At 34.0% G+C, this 12,776-nt stretch overlaps 1 protein-coding gene and 1 pseudogene across 3 annotated transcripts in view; one reads left to right on the top strand and one right to left on the bottom strand.

The window, feature by feature from the left end:
• The window catches only part of LOC149529634 (protein TRANSPARENT TESTA 9-like), a 177,360-nt gene that overhangs the window by 118,525 nt on the left and 46,059 nt on the right, over positions 1 to 12,776 (bottom strand). The window lies entirely within an intron of this gene.
• On the top strand, positions 11,498 to 11,625 carry LOC149529635 (U6atac minor spliceosomal RNA; annotated as a pseudogene).

Below are 12,776 nucleotides of genomic sequence, written 5' to 3'. Positions count from 1 at the left end.
GAGCAGAAATGTCTTGCCAAGCAGAGTCGTAGGAGGTGGAGGTATTTGTGTCTTGCAAGCATAGAGCTCTACAACTACCGCTCCCTACTCTCCAGGTACAATGTTATCCTATGCTTCTAAATAAGCTAGGGTTTGTTTTGAACTTTTTTGGGACCCAATTTTTAACTTCTGTTTGCTGTCAAGTTTTGTTTTGTGTCGATTTAGCTCCAGATTTTTAAATGGGTACACAAAGGTTTATAAAATTTGTTTTGGTGTTGTTAATTTGCTTCCTTTTGCTACGCCATTTCTATTCCCCTAAGAATTTTGTGAAAATGTCCCTTGTCAATCAAAGAAATGGTAGCAGGGGACAGGGAAATAGGTTCTCAAAATGAATATTTTCCCTTGAGCAGGGGGATGGCAGGGACGACCAATTATGTGTATATTCATATGTCTGTGTGCATGCATGTGGCCACACTATATCAAGTAGCATTTATATATATATGTGATGCAGTTTTTTAAGAAACATTTGAGTTTCAGCACTGCCTCAATAAGTTGTGAAAGGTGAGGTTTTGTGGGTATTATATGTATTAGTATGGAATCAAGCTCTTTTACCCAGCTGACATATAGGGAAAACAGAGAAATAGATTAGTCTTTGTTATTTTTTGGAATCAGAAGCAAGGTTTTAGTTTTAGTACGGTTCTTTTTTACCCTTGGTTGTGGTTTGGTTGGAGCAACTTCTTTGTTAGGCACTGACACCATGTTTGTAGTTGAGAGTTCCAAGTTTCCAATGTTCTCAGAAGCCAGTAGATCACTTTTGAAAATTGTGGATAGGAAATTGTGAAGTTGATTAATAATATATATGGATCTAAATTTTCTAGAGTCAAGACAGTAAGTCTCTCAGGTGAAATTCTATTGGTGGGCTCCAATATAGCTGTTACGATTCTATCCTGAAAGTCTATTGTTGCAACTCAATACTTACAATCTTACAAATGAAGTATTAAATCAAACTTATAAAATGTGAATTCAAACTTATAAAATGTGAATTGAAAATAGGAATATTCTGACATGTTAGTTTATTTTATCTATGGACTAAGTTTTGATTTATTTTTATGTAATCCATCTTTCCGTGAGATAGTAGGGGTCAGCAGGCAATAGGGAACGACCTTGTTTATGACATATGTATAGGATACAGTGTAGATGTTTTCAATGTCCATATCCCTTAAATTTTAAAAAATCCCTTCAAAAACTAATTGGAATATTTGAGTCTTCCTGAAAGTTTACATTTCATTTCATGTGGTACACTTTTAAGCCAAAAATGCGAAAAAATTGTCCATAGAAGCAAGTTAGTGGCCTTTTGTGGTAGTGTTTGCTATGTTATGCATCTTTTAGAAAGAAACGTATTGAGCATTGCCTCGACCATTTCCTAATATTGTGTTCTTAATTAGATCTAACTCCATGAAAAGCTTCACAAGTACACATCTTCTTTTTTAGTACAATCTCCACAACTATTATTCCCAAATTCATCTGAGATACTTGATAATGCCTGAATAACAAGGGTATTCCCCAACATTTGAAACAAGTAAATGTTAAAAAGTGATATGATACCAATTTGGGACAGCATTCTTGTACGACAGTACTTCTAAACCAAAAGAAAATTCAGGAATTTGAGCCCCAATTGCTAAATCAGAGGAAATTTCTGATCCAAGTCCAAGGAAGTGATTTCCAATATTGCATGAATTCCATCTTCAAAGTCAAAACAATTTTAGGTGAATAGATCTCTTATGAAGTATTTTAGGTATTCTGAGCTCTCCAACTTTTTATATGAATATTTAATTATAAGAACGTAATGGTTGTACAACACTCATTATACATTATATTCATACGTTCATATGATGCTGTACAATATTATGGGGTTCAAAAAAATCACCTTATATGCGATATAGTCTTCTATCAAATTTAACCCCACGTGCATGTAATACTATAATAGGTATGTGTATCTCTGCACATGATACCATCTGCATGCAGTTGTATGTTCACACGCCTGGTCAATCGTTTTACTTTGGTTTGTCTTGTACAGCCATTTTTGTTGAATTCCATAAAATGGAGTAATTGTCTAGGTCTTGCAAGAAGACATGTGACAAAATAATCTATTATAATGACCCCATTTGTGAACCATTCCCAATAAAGCAGTAAAATACTTCAGTAGTTAAGGGAGTGGCAGGCCTTGAGCACCTATGGCTGGTTAGAAGATAATTAGGAATAAATGTACATAGCTAGTTGATAGTTAGTACAATAAAGTATCTATGAAATTGTGAAGTCTTATGAATGAAGAAGATTTTCCATAAATAATATTATAAGTTCAAATTTAAGAGGAATGATTTCTAGATCGTCAAATAAATGACCAGCTTTTCAAAGAGAGATAGTAAGCAACATTTTTGTCACACCAAGTAAAGTGAACAATGGATTAAGATCATTAGACTTACATGAGATGAATAACATACAAGCATCTAAATCAAATATTATCCTACTAGCGAAATTCAACCATCACTTTGGAGCATCAATATAGGACTCATAAGGTCATCAAGTCTATGGAAGCTCTAGAGTTATACCATAGCAAAACGTATTGCTGATACATCCAAGGATCAGCCAAGACCAGAGAGAAATAATAATTTGACATTAATCAATGATGTAAACATAAAACTATGAAAGTGTAACGAGGTTGCAAGAATTATGATGGATTGACTAAGGCTAGTATAGGGGGAGAGAGTAACATCAAGGTAAGAAATGCTAACAATGTTAAACATTGACAAGAGGAGTTAACTAATTGAATGACTATTCATAACAACATTATTCATAATGGATTATGCATCTTGGCAAAGCATTGATTTGCATATTGACTTAACAAGTGGATAATTAATGATTAATGATAGTTACCGAAGGAAGGAACAAGGGTGTTGTACAATGTGTGTTATAGCGTCTATAAAGCACATTGTAATGTCTAGGTAGTTTCAGACAATATAAATCCATATATATCCTTGATAGATCTAACAGATTGATATGATGCCTGGTCACTTCCAAGTTTCATATTATGCTCAGAATATATATTCCAAGTTGTGATCTACCATGATTATATGAACCAGAGCTATCCAAATCAGCGAGTAATATTGAGAAGACATGCACTGCCCTGATCTACTTATCTTGTATTTTCAAAGTCCAAAGTCCAAATTCCAAGCTTATTTCTCTTCCACTCTCAATTCTTGTTCTGCTGTTGTGAATTCAAATGGAAATGGAGTTACTTCTATCTATCAAAGACAAATCCTCCTTTTTATCTAAAACCTCCCCAGACCAGCAATTGGGTATTAGATGGCCTTGCTCACGGAAAACTTCCAGCAGAGCTCTTTCAATGCAACATTCATTATCCAAAAGACTATTCAGGACATATTCAGTAAATCCCAAACAATCTATATAGAGCTCAACCAAGCTGGCTTATCTTAGCATTCCAGATGAAATGGCATGAAAATGGCAGGATAAACAAGTTGATGGGAATGAAAAATCTGCAGATTCAGCTAAGCTAAAACAGGAAGCTTGATTGGCATGTATTGATGCTCATTACTATCTATTTTGCTGAGAGTCTGTAGTGTTCAATGGATCTATTTCTCCAGAATGTCTATGATGTTTAGCTGTGTATTGAGAGAATTATTTAACAATTTGTAGTCGGCAATTAGTTTGTAGTCGGCACTTGGTAATTTAAGTATTTTGTACTTGTGTTAGTGGGTAGTTAGGAAGCAGGGAGTGTGTCGGCTGGTTTCTAACCAACCGACCCCTTTATAAGCAGATTGATACTAGGACTTTGTACATTCATATTTTGGTAATATTAATAAAATAAGACTGTTCCTCGCCTCCATTAGGATAGCGTTGTGGTATGGTATAATAGTTGTATGAAATTCTGTAACTTCTGGTAGTAATTGCTCTCTACACAATTCAATGAATTAATGCAATTGATTTTTCTTGAGGGATGTTTAACTTTCCAGCTAAAGTGAGGATGTAGTTAATATGATACTGAATAATTAATTATTTTTCCATGTGAAGAATTTGAGCCAAGAACATGTTTCATTTATTATCATTAGAAATGTTCATCACTCTCCAACAAGAGTTCAACTTCTGCTATGCTCAATTCGTTTCATGTTAGCAAACTGATTTTTGTTTCAGATTTCACTCTCCTCATCTTTGTTAATGGTTTGTATCTATGTCATTGATGGATATTGCTAACGATCCAAAGATTCATGATCTCATTGCTAGGAGGACTAGAATCATGCTTGCTCTTGTAGCTGCTCTTGTCGACCTTGCAATATCCATTGCAGTATCTGCACAAGAAGCTAGAAGAGAGAGGCGTAAGCGCAGAAGAGATGAAATCTCATTTTATAAGAGTATTATTCATTCAAATGAGACTGATTTCCATGACCAGCTTCATATGACTAGAACAACCTTCTTTCGTCTATCCACTATTCTTAGGCAGAAAGGAATCATTGGAGATTCTTGCAACATCACTTTAGAAGAACAACTAATAATGTTCCTCCACACACTTGGGCACAATTTGAGGAATCGTAAGATTGCTCATAATTTTGGTCACTCGGGAGAGACAATTAGTAGATACTTCCACAAGGTCTTGAGGGCTATCTTAGAGCTCCATGCTGACTATATGTTGCCCGCTGAGTCAAACACTCCTCAAATTCTTGAGAAGGATCGCTTTAATCCCTACTTCAAGGTACATCTCCTATTGCCATAAATTTGTTATGTTGATTATTATTCATAATAATATGTTTTTTAATGCAAATTCACGATTTGTAGGATTGTATTGGAGCAATAGATTGGACCATATACCGATTACTATTGATGTTGACAACCAAGCTAAATATCGTGATAGAAAAGGCAACCTATCACAAATGTTATGTGTGTGTGTTCCTTTGATTATAAGTTTCAATACATTCTTGCTGGTTCGGAAGGGTCTACAGCAAATAGTCATGTTCTTGCTTCTGTTTTGTCCAAATCAGATCCACTAGTAGTTTCCCCCGGTATGTGCAATCAACTTGTTAATGTTTAGTTCCTTTGATTTTATGAGAGATGTGTCAAGGTTATATAAATATGCTTTTTGTACATTTGTGTAGGTAAATTTTATTTGGTTGATGCAGGATATCCAAATGTGCCTGGATTTCTCGCCCCTTATCAGTGTACACGCTACCATCTAAAGGAGTTTTGCAGAGCAAATCCAATTAACTCTTCATGAGAGCTATTTAATCACTGACACTCCTCACTTCGGAATACAATAGAGCATACATTTGGCATTTTGAAGCAACGTTTTCCTATCTTGAGGCATGCAACATTGTATCAAATAATGACACAGACTAAGATTGTCTTAGCATGTTGCATCTTGCACAACTTCATTACAATAGAGGAGGCATTCCTTGTGAAGTTGAAAGTGAAGAGGATGAGCACAATGGGATAAATGTACCCATACTTGAGACATATGGGATGACTTAGCAAGATAGAGATGATTGGGGAAACTGTCGAGATGAAATAGCTCGGAGGATGTGGAAAGACTATAGAGCGCGGGCTTAGTTGTAGCTGGAACATTACATTTTGTTGTAGAATATATATTGGCAGATATTTTTGATATATGTATTGACACGTGTGGTATTCCAACTAAATGAATTATATGTGACATTTTCATCATCATTATAATGTGGCTGTAAGTATATTGACTAGTGTGAGTTTGTATGACATTTGTTTCTTTGATTTGTAATTCAATGCTTATGCTGTTGTCTTGTGACTGGTGTCTTCAATGATATTAAGTTTTCATATTTGATGCAATCTATGTTGAATTTTTGGATACAAAATGTGGCTGTATATATATTGATTGGTGTGAGTTTGTATGATATTTATTTATTTGGCCATCTTCAATGCATACTATAGTCTCAAAGCATTTTATGTAGTATTTTAAATCTGATTTCTGATTATACTTTTAGTGCTCTGACTCATTAGTCAGTGCTGCAATCTGCAACGCTAGCAGCTTTTATTCTCTTTTTCCTCATTTTCTTAATTCAGTCTGCATTTAAGAAGTTAATTGTTTATCATTACTATCGTCTCCAGCTGCTGCCAACTTGGTAAACACATTCATACAATGTTCCAGATTAGTGGAGATTGTTGAGCTGAGGTACATCATTTCTGTTCAAAATCCACCTAACTGCACTTCTCCTATGTTTTGGGAACAGCCTGGTGTACTTGTGTGTTGCGATCATTTGAGTCTGATTGAATTTTGACCCTGATTTAGAGATAAGAGAGCAGAAATTAGATTATCCATGACCCAACTTCCCATTCTCCAATACCCAAATGTTATTTTTTTATTGAAATGGGGAAACCCACTAGGCTATTGCCCCCATTACTTTAAGCAGACTTAGCTTAAGCAGGGCAAAATATAGGTATCCTTACTTTGCACATTTTGTCCTTTAAATGCATGGTCCTTTCTTGTGTTATACAATGTTTTTTTAAGCATACCATGTTTTGGTACTCTGTGAAAGGAGGAGATTACCGTGTTGGAAAGCATGCTGAAAGCACATAATTCCTTGCCAATCATTATGTAAATGGGTGCAGAGCATGGGGTAGTTGTGTGAAGAGAAGAGTACTGTGTATAGTTGATTGCCTGTTCCACCCACGTCTAGTAATCCTCAGTGTCCTTGTGAGAAGCTATCCTTCTTTCATATACTAGTGTGTTTTTTGGCAATGTTGCCTATCGCCTCAAAGAAATGGCCTGCAGAGTTATAGGTTTATGATTAGGTTAGTGTTCAAGCTGCCAAGGGACCTGATTAATTGCATGCCTTCTTAGGGCTACAAATGAAGTACACCCTAGTCTATCCACAATCTAGGGCTAATGAGGTGACAGTATTGTGTTAGCAGAGGCTACAGATGCAATGTGTTTTTGGAGACCAATTTGGTGCAGGCACAGGAGGAATGTGAATGTGATGTGATGGAAACATATCTATCTTGTTATAGTTAGTCAGTTAATGTATTCCGTTTTGTTAATCTATCTCGATAATTTTGTAATTGTCATTCGGAGACGACTTTTCTTTTTGGGGGGGATGATGTTGTCAATAAATTCTATATTGTATCCAACAGGTAGAATAGTATCTGAAAGGGTGCGTAACGGTTGAGTCACCCCTTCGGGAAAGTATATGTACACTATTTGGAAGGGACTTTGAATCATCATTGTAATGGGCATAATCATATTGTAAGCATTGAAATGCATATTGTGTATATGAATAAAGTATTTATTCTGTGTTATATCTTATTGTACTACATGCGATAAGTATCCTTTTACCCTGTATGGTAAACACTTTTGATATCATAACTTTGTAGATTTGTAGTTGGGTGCATAGAAATCTTGATGTCTATATTTAGATAGTTCTTCAGGTAAGTTATCATGTGTGTAAGATTCTTCTATACCCTTGTGCAATAGAGTTCTGTTGCCATTTAGGAGTCGCACGCATTAATGAACTAGGACATGGAGTCTTATTCTTGGGATTTGGAGGATCCGATGCTATAGAGAGAACACAAGACACAATCTCTGAATCATTTCGTGTTAAAAGATCCTTACATAATCCACCTGCAAAATCATTTCCTCTTCTTACTTCTCAAATAGAATTACCAGGCAAGCGTACTTACATACCCATGAATAAAAATCCCAATGTTTCAGTTATATTTCAATATTGATTGAAAATCAAACCCCACAGGCACCGTGTTTGGATTTGCAATTTTAACTTCATGCTCCACTTTGAGCTTTATTAGTTTCATTTAGCACACATTATTTTCATATTTGATGTACTCTATTTAATTTTTGGATACATAATGTGGCTGTAAGTAATTGACTAGTGTGAGTTTGTATGCTATTTGTTTATTTGATTTGTATTTGAATGCATATGATGTTGTCTTGTGACTGGTGTCTTCAATGATATTTAGTTTTCATATTTAATGCAATCTATGTTGAATTTTTTGGATACATAATGTGGCTGTATGTATATTGATTGGGGCGGGTTTGTATTATGTTTATTTATTTGACCATCTTCAATGCATACTGTGGTCTCAAAACTCCTTACTAGGTCTTTTAAATCAGATGCATATATCTAATCTCTGATTATACTTTCACAGGTCTGATTATAGTTACTTATACTTTCATTTTTCCATACACATTATTAAGGTCTAATATTATATGGTCGAGTATTTTTTACCCTTTTTTGTTATGTTCCTTAGCATGGCTCAAGAAACACAAGTCAGCAATTCACCTTCTACGAATAGGGTGCTATGGACTAGGGATATGGAGCACAAATTCCTTCAGTTGCTTCAAGAGCAAGTACAGCTTGGTCGAAAAGGTGAAGGTGGTTTCAAAAAGGAAGCTTGGACTACCATTGAAAGGTGGTTCAATGATGAGCTGAAGCAAAATCTAACCAAGGATAATTTGAAGAATAAATTGAAAACATGGAAAGCGGTATTTAGAGTAATGAAAGATTTAAGAAATATAAGTGGCTTTGCTTGGAATAAAGGTACACAGTGCGTGGATGCTGAAAACAGTGTTTGGAATGAGTTGCTGAAGGTAAAATGGTATTTAATATTCATTTTGCTTAAGTATAACTTTATATTTGTAAATTTAGTATTGAAAAACAACTAACCATTTCAATTGTTTCCCAATTTGTAGAGGAAAGAATTAAAAAATGCAAAAGTGTATAAAAGGCAGCCATTACAATACTATAATGAGTTAGCCTTCATTGTGGGAAATGACATGGCAGAAGGTACTACAGCTGCCATGGCTCAGGAGACAGAGGAAGGGAACATTATGGATGAGACCATCGATCTTGATGATGTTGGGGATTTCAGTATACCAATTGATGTTGATAGTCATTTGGATGAAGAATTTGCTCAATCCAACCAATCAAGTGCAAGTGGTAGTCAAAGAATATCACCATCTTCATCAAGGAAGGGAAAGAGAAAGAAGGCGAGCATGGCTGGTTCAATGGATACCACTTTGTGAAGCCATGAATAGGATCCACGAGGGCATGTTAAGCCTATTGTTGTCAAAGTGGATGAAGAGGATTCTGAATCTGTTGGAGAGAAAATATATGATGCCCTCAAAGGCATTCCTGAGATTGGTGAAGATTCAATGATAAAGGCCTGTGATGATTTTTTTGGTTGAAACCAAAAGAGCGAAAGGCTTCTTGAGAATGACTGAGGGGGAGAGAGTCAAATACATACAGCTTAAGTATGGAGGACTCTAGAGTCTTTGTTAAAACTATTTCGAATTATAGTGACCTTCATATTTGACTGCTTCATAGCATGCCTTATGCATGCCTTATGATTTTTATCAGCTGCAAACATATTTTCATTTTTTGACCTTTATATTTGACTGCTCATAGCATGCCTTATGATTTTAATCAGCTGCAAACATATTTTCATTTCTTAGTGTGATTTCATACTTTTATCCTTGACTCAATTTCTAGTTGATATTGAAGATGTTTATATGAATGATAATGTTTATGCACATGCTTGTTTCTGCGATCAGCCTGAGTTAGACCACATGTAATTGTCTTCTGCGGTTTGTGTATGATTACAAACAGCCATTCCTTTTCTTTTGTCGTATAAAGCTTTTAAGCAACATCACTATATTGTAACGTGTTTTACTCAAACATGTGAGTTGTCTATAATCAAAAGATTATGTGATGTTATTCTTATATGGCGTGACCTGTAATTGTCATTTGTTTGGATATGATTTTGACCCATGCATCTTGTTGCTCCATGGTAGATTAGAGCAGGTTCTTGTCATCCCTCAACTTCTATAATATTTTGTTTAAGCTCTAGTTTCTGTCTATGAGACTAGTTCCCACCTTCATGTGGCACATTTTACACTGTATGTTTCTCATCTAAATAATATGCTCTGCCTGAGCATTCATCATTTAGTTCCTAAAATGACATGACATCTAACTGTTCTATCAAAATGAGATGCCATCTAATTTCTCCAAAATGAATTAGTGGTCATCTCGCAGTTACTTCTTGTGTCTAAAATAGTTTTTAGATTGAATTTTTAACATTTTATTCAGTATTTATTACAGCAGTAATATCTGCATCAACATTACTAATGTCTGCATCAATATTTCACTTTAACTCTTGTGCTGTTTGGCTCCTATGGATAATGTCTTAATTTGGACAATGTCATTTTTTTTTGGGTGTGCACAATGTTTTTATCTTCTTTCTAGTCATGTTCAAGTAAAAATGATATCTTTTTCTTATATTGGAAATATCTGATGCAGACATTTAGTTAGAGGTTATTTTCCACTCCGTTGTAGTCAATTCTAAACTTCAGCATAGATGTCATGACAACAGATGGCTTGATTTCTTTCCATTCGGCTATTATTGATGTCTAAACTCAGATAGCTTTTATTGCTTTTTAAAAGTGCAAGAGTTTAGATTTGCTATTCAAAACATGAAAACATTGTTCTAACTTCTATGAAAGAAAGAAAATCTAAATATGAGCCTCTTGTGCTCTAAAGAATCTTATCTTTCATTATATAAACCTCATTTCTAGCTGGGTTGTCAGTTGGTAAAACAGATGATCATTTTCAAAAACCTATTGTTTGATTCTTCACTCCCATAAATAATGCAGCAGTAGAAGATGCTAAACTTACAATTTTAAGGATTTCACATCGCTCGATATAACGATCCAATCGAATTTCAATTTTGCACCACTGAAATAGATGCAGTGATTGATTTTGTTGTGAACGACTCCTTGGCTAGATAAATCAATATTTAAATAGGCTTTTCATAATGATTATAAAGATTCCGTATAGTGATTTAAAAGGCTTTTATTATAGTATGTGTATTTTCATATAACTAATGTATTTTTTATGTTGCAGGGTTGATAGCTTTAATCAATGTGCCAACATGTCGATGTGGTGCTGGCCCTTGTTTGTTAGAAATCTCCAACACACCAAAAAATCCTGGGCGTAAATTTTGGTGTTGCCGAATTAAAACAAGGCTGTTATTAATTTTGTTAGAAATTAGCCTAATGAATAATTAATTATTACACTAGGAACTAATGAAGATTTGCTATTGTAGGGACACGATGGATGTGGATTTTTTGATTGGGCTAGTGATGCACAAACAACAAGTACAGTGCTTGATGATGGAGTAGAGTGCAAGTGTTACAAAAGTCGGAAGGCTGAAATTTACTTTTTACGATGTCTTGTTTGCCTTTTAATTGCATTTATTTGTTGGGAACATATGCAACAAAATGCATAGCTATAATTTGCATAAGGATTTTTTTATCAATGACAAAATGACTAATATCAGACTTGATATCTACTATAAACTTTTGTTAAAATTATCTTTACAAATAAATCTTATCTTTAGCCTTCTAAATAAGACTATATTCAAATATAGTATATTTTAATTTTTTTTTATATTTAAAACTAAAATGTTTGTGTTTGTCGAAAAGGAGAGACGGTTGGCATCTCCTTTGATAAGGACGGGAATAGTCTTCAGACTTTCCTTCACACACAGTTAAGGCTATCAATCATTGACAGATCTTACCAAAAATAAAATGATTTTAGTTTTGATATTTTATTCAAATTTATAGTTATATTTAACATAATTTTTTTATATTCTTTATGCATACAATAGTATTTTTAATCAAATTCTTCAAATGTAATTAAAAAAATTTTAAATGTTGTCAAATATTTATAATTAAAAATTTTAACTTTTGACTTCTTTAACAATAAACGTATATATTTAAAAATCACACTTATAATGGAAACAATTTTAGGCAATATTGAATACAATTTTAAAATAACTAGATTTAAAGCCAATGAATTTAAGATCCAAAAACGTGGGTATGACAAAGCAAATTCATTAAACTTGGGTTGCTTTCATTGGGAAAATAATGTGTGGGTTAAGCAAGCAAATACATTTGTGGATAAGTGAGGTCCACACTAAATATTAAAACTTTGAAACACGTTTAACTTGGTATTAAGTGAAATATATTTAAAAGATGTGATATACCTTTCTTACTGATAAAGTCAATTTATAATGAAGAGGGTAGTAAATTAATTTGACTTTTAAAAATTAACAAAAATATATATATATATATATATATAAATTCATATTAAAAAAAAAAAATTTAAAAACTTATTCTGATTCCTACTTTTATTGATGCAACCAAACATAGAATAGTCATCTACCGATTCCTCTTCCAGGGCAACCAAACAACTCCAAATGATATTCCAGAATTTATTTTCAGAATGCGCGAATTACAGAAGAGAGCTTATTCCAGCATAGTTGAATTCTGCATTGAGCAATTCTTGCAACCAAACCAGACCTCAGGAAATTCATGAAGTTTGGCTTCGAAGGAATTTACAGAGCACATATTTCAAATTGGGCTCAACAACAATAAAACTACATCAGAAAGTTTAAGGTGGTGATAAAAGAATTTAGAAGTACAAACTGTTGCATGAGGAGCAGTACACAGAAGTCAGACCAAATTTATTACTGGGAAGTCCATTAATATCATACAAAAAGATGAAGACAGTAGCTATTCCTCAGGCTAAAAATCTGATTCTCTACTCAAAAGGCATCATCGGGGTCGTAGAGCAAAAACTATTGAAAGAAGTTTGTCTGATTATATGTAAAATCCAATAGTATTGAGGACAGGAAATCATGTGTTACTCCCATTGATAATCAAATTTATACTGCGAGTAATGTTA

Source organism: Cupressus sempervirens, chromosome 11, assembly GCF_028749045.1.
Source record: "Cupressus sempervirens isolate cs-2001-9-10 chromosome 11, ASM2874904v1, whole genome shotgun sequence".
Lineage (NCBI taxonomy): Eukaryota > Viridiplantae > Streptophyta > Pinopsida > Cupressales > Cupressaceae > Cupressus > Cupressus sempervirens.
Note: the sequence above shows the minus strand (reverse complement) of the source record. Positions and strands in the feature narration are given on the sequence as shown.